The 4142-nt window shown below is 41.7% G+C and overlaps 1 long non-coding RNA gene across 1 annotated transcript; it reads left to right on the forward strand.

Annotated features, from left to right (window-relative positions):
* Nucleotides 1-878: 878 nt before the first annotated feature.
* On the forward strand, nt 879-3765 carry LOC143416876 (uncharacterized). Its single transcript, XR_013097133.1, has 2 exons — nt 879-1936; nt 3066-3765. It is a non-coding gene; the product is annotated as an uncharacterized LOC143416876 (long non-coding RNA).
* The last annotated feature ends 377 nt before the right edge of the window (nt 3766-4142 follow it).

A 4142-nucleotide genomic window follows, 5' to 3' on the forward strand; every position in this document is an offset into this window, starting at 1 on the left:
GTGCTTTTAGTGCAGAGAGAGTCTCTGTGGAGGTTGGATGTTCTCCCCGTGTTTGTGTGGGTCCTCTCAGGGGACTCTGGCTTCCTCCCACAGTTCACACACATTCAGGTAGTGGGGTTAGGTTAACTGGTGAATAAGTGTGAGCGTGAACGGTGGTCTGTCTCCTCACCCTGTGTTAGCTGGGATCCACTCCAGCTCGTACATGCCCGTCAGGCACCGTCCTCATACCTGTTCTGGTAAATCCAGTCCTGGAAGACACAGCTCACCTGGAATCTGTGTTCATGTTATAAAATGTTACATTTCATTAGAAGTTGGTTGTATTCCAGTTTTATGTTGCAGTTTTCACTTTTGAAAGGGAAGGTTAGTCCAGCTCAGTCAGATGCTGAATGCTCTCTTTCAGTACGTTGTTGTATTAAACGATGACTCAGCAGACGACACATTGTAGCCATGTTAAAAATCATGCAACAGACCCTTGGTCACGATGTCGTTGTGGGGATGTCTAAAGGCTGGCTTCCTTCTAATAACTGTAACAAGTGTTTATGGCGCTCCTTGTGATGCTGGGTCAAAGTTCAGCCTCTGAAGACCTCGACGTGTTTGAAGTTATCCACAGGGTGCGAGGTCCACTTCAAAGGTGTTCTATGTTAGATGTTGGTCAGGTTAATCAAAATGGAAACTGTGGAACGTTTCAGAAGTTTACACATTAACCAACATGGTCCAGCACTAAACATCGTAACGCCTTTAGTTTTTGGAGAGAGGATGCTGCCATCAAATTCAAAATGGGCTAATATTTTTCTTTAAATGTTTCATTTTCTCACTTTGTTTAAAATACTGGTTTATAGGATTTTCAAATGATTGAATTCTGTTCTTAATCATATTTAACACAGCGGATCAAACGTGGGGAAGTGGGTGTTATATTCAGATTGTGGGATACATTTAGGAAATGTAAAACTTTTGATGTTAATGTTGTTTATTTGCAGGGTTTAAAAATAAATGTGTTTATTGTTTGAAACTCATACTTGGCCTTCTACTCTTCATGGCTGCTTAACGAAGCTAACAGGGTGGACAGTCTGAGGAGCTGGGAAAGAAAAGCGTCTGAACTGCTTTAAATTTCTTGAAGACATTTTATCCAAGAAGTTTCTTCAGTTCTGAGAGAACGGCGCGGCGGTGGGTGTGGATAATGTTGCCGAAAGAAAACGGCGGAAGAGGGGCGGCTGAAGAGTAAACTTTCAGAAGTAAGTACTGAATATTATGTCACTTATTTATGTGCAGATGTTTAATAATGAAGAACATTAAAACATTCCTGTTGGCCACATGTTGGCAAAGTTATGTGACATTAGTGATGTTTGTACTTTCAGCGTTTACTTGGTTTTAAAGCCTTTACTTTAAAATATACGCTGTTCAATAGTCGACCTTAATCCTACAGAGAATGTGATGATTTTGTGGATAATTAAAGTCAGTCATATATCCACAAACACAACAAGCTGAAAGTCAGTGATGCTGCTCGGTTTGCAGTCCTGAATATCACGGCACAAGCAGGATTCACTGCACCGTTAATGTTAGCTATGTTATATTGCTGCCTCTGTTCGGTGGTGTCGAGCCAAACGGACTTTAACGTGTGTTTGAACGAGCTGACGGTTCACTCGTTAAGCTGAAAGAAAGATGCTTTAATCACAGCAGTCACACATGTGTCCACTGCACCATCTGGGAACTCTTCTTGTTTAGCACTCGTAATAACACAAACACTAAATCCTCCTTCTCTGGTGCTGTTGTGTAGCAGTGTGTACACCTGAGACTGTCACCTGTCTGTCTGTCCTGCACAGGGCTGAACTGGGACAAAAAATCGGCCCGGGCATTTTGACTAGAGACCGGCCCACCAAAAATGTGACGTCATTCAGGGGTAAAAACCGCAAAGGATTCTGGGAACTTGTGGCAAGAGGTACTAGCGCATGCAGGCTTTCAATTGAACTCAGCTACAGAGCGATAAAAAGAAACACAAAAAATAGCCGGTGTTGTGCCAAAAAGTGATTGTCTGCCAAAAAGTGATTGCTCGTATTTAAATTGCTATAAGTAACTTGTTGGGCTATAATATGTGAAACATATGTCAAATGCATCCCTCATGGATGACATAAAGTCATCTCTCCATCTCCATCTCCTGCTCTTTTATTTCTCTCTCTTGCTCCATCTCTCTCTGCTGCTCTTCTGTCTCCTCTGTCACAGACTTCTCCACTTTTGATGATAAATCAGCCTGGTGCAACATGTAAGGATTGGCACAATTTGTTAAGATTTTGAGGAGTTTGAGAAACTAACCTTAAGCATAAAATAAAATTTACTATCAGTAACTTCATAGCACCCGCCCAGCAGTATATAAACTCCGTCATGCTAGCTAGTACCAGTTATTCTAAGCGACTGTAAAAAGTCAGCACAACGAAAACAAACTACAACTAAACTTGGTTTATATCTGACACAGATAGACAGCAGGTCATAACTTCTTACCTGAAGTTCAGTTCCTCTGCCACTATGACCGGTGGCGGCCTCGGGTCTCTCCTCCTCTTGCCTCCCCTTTCCCTTATCCACCTGCTGGCCTCCACCACTTGCTGATGTTGCTAAATCTGTGGAAGCTATGCCACAGCTACCGCCAAACAATTCAGTTATTTTTACACATTTGGCAGCGTCTGCCTGAAGGGCTTGTTTCTTTTTGGCCCTAATTTTTTCTGCACCTTCTTTCCTTTTTTTGTTCTCCATTTTCTTTAGTTCATTTATAAGATTGCTAAACAAGGGGGAGGGTGCATCCGACCTCCTCGGCTGTAATTGGTCCAGCCCAGAGTCGATCATGACCAATTGGCCAATCCAACACCTTTCATTATTTATACCCTTCCAAAAAAAAAAAAAAATTGATCGGCCCATAAAAGCAAAAAATCGCCAGCGGCCCACCGGGCAAATGCCCGGTATGCCCGATGGCGAGTCCAGCTATGGTCCTGCACTCTCTCTCTGTTTCTTTCTCTCTGATTGTGGAATAAAAGTATGAACATGTGTTTATAAGTCACACTTGTGTTTGAATCCTGCAGCTTATCACACATTTGATTTCCATGTGTGACGACTGCAAGTGTCCAGAGTGAGGACAGACTGAGGGACCCACTGCTGCACATCATCTGTGAGGCTTTGCAGCCCTGATGATCCACCAGGACAAACTCAGCAGTGTGTGAGGAAGAGGAGGAGGAAGAGCCAGCAGCAGCTGACAGATGGAGAGAATAGACAGACTGTTCCCTGTTTGTGAAGGACTGCTAGGAAAGTTTAACATAACTGTCTGTGCTGAATCAGTCTTATTAGGTAATGTTCAAATAATGTTGTCATTCCAGTGTTTTCAGTGTGGGAGAAAGTACTCAGGGCCTTCAAGTTACACACTATGAAAGGCAGCAACAAGTTTAATGTTCAGAAACCTAAAGTCTGTATCAGCAGCAGAATGGAGCTAAAAATAAATGTTTGTTTCAGTTCTATGAAGCTTTGAGTGTTTTGGATCAGTAGCACTGCTGTGTTTGTTGCATCATATTGCTGTGATTGTTTATTTGCTTTATATATTCTGAGCTAAGTTGATCTATAGTGTTACATCATATTCTATAAGGATGTTATGTGTTTGTAGACTTTCTGCCCAGTTTGACCCATTTAGCAGAAGTCAGCCTGTTTAAGGCTCTGATGTCTATTCTGTATGACTTAAAGCAGTTATGACATGGTCTGATTTTCTCACCCAATAAAGGAATATTTCATTTATCAGTCTACTCTTCATTCTATCAGACACAGTTATCACAGCTCGTACATTTGCTTTTTACACATATATGTAAGCACTGAGCCACATTTAGTAATGCCAACATATTAAAAGAACAATATTTCTCTCTTATATATGATACATCTATATACACACTGTCACAGATACTTGAGTGTCTTTGAGTGAAGATTTAAGGTGATAGGAAATATAAATAACTGCAACTTGAATCTTTGACACAGAGTTCATGCTTCAGAGTTCAGATGTTCAGAGTTCATGGACCGTTGAGGCTGCGAACTTTAAGGCTGCAGACCCTGAATTGGGATACAGCCATCGACTGTGGAAACCTTGCAAGTGGATCGTAAAGGTTGTTACAGAGTCTTTC

Source organism: Maylandia zebra, linkage group LG3 (assembly GCF_041146795.1).
Source record: "Maylandia zebra isolate NMK-2024a linkage group LG3, Mzebra_GT3a, whole genome shotgun sequence".
In the NCBI taxonomy this organism is placed as follows: Eukaryota; Metazoa; Chordata; class Actinopteri; order Cichliformes; family Cichlidae; genus Maylandia; species Maylandia zebra.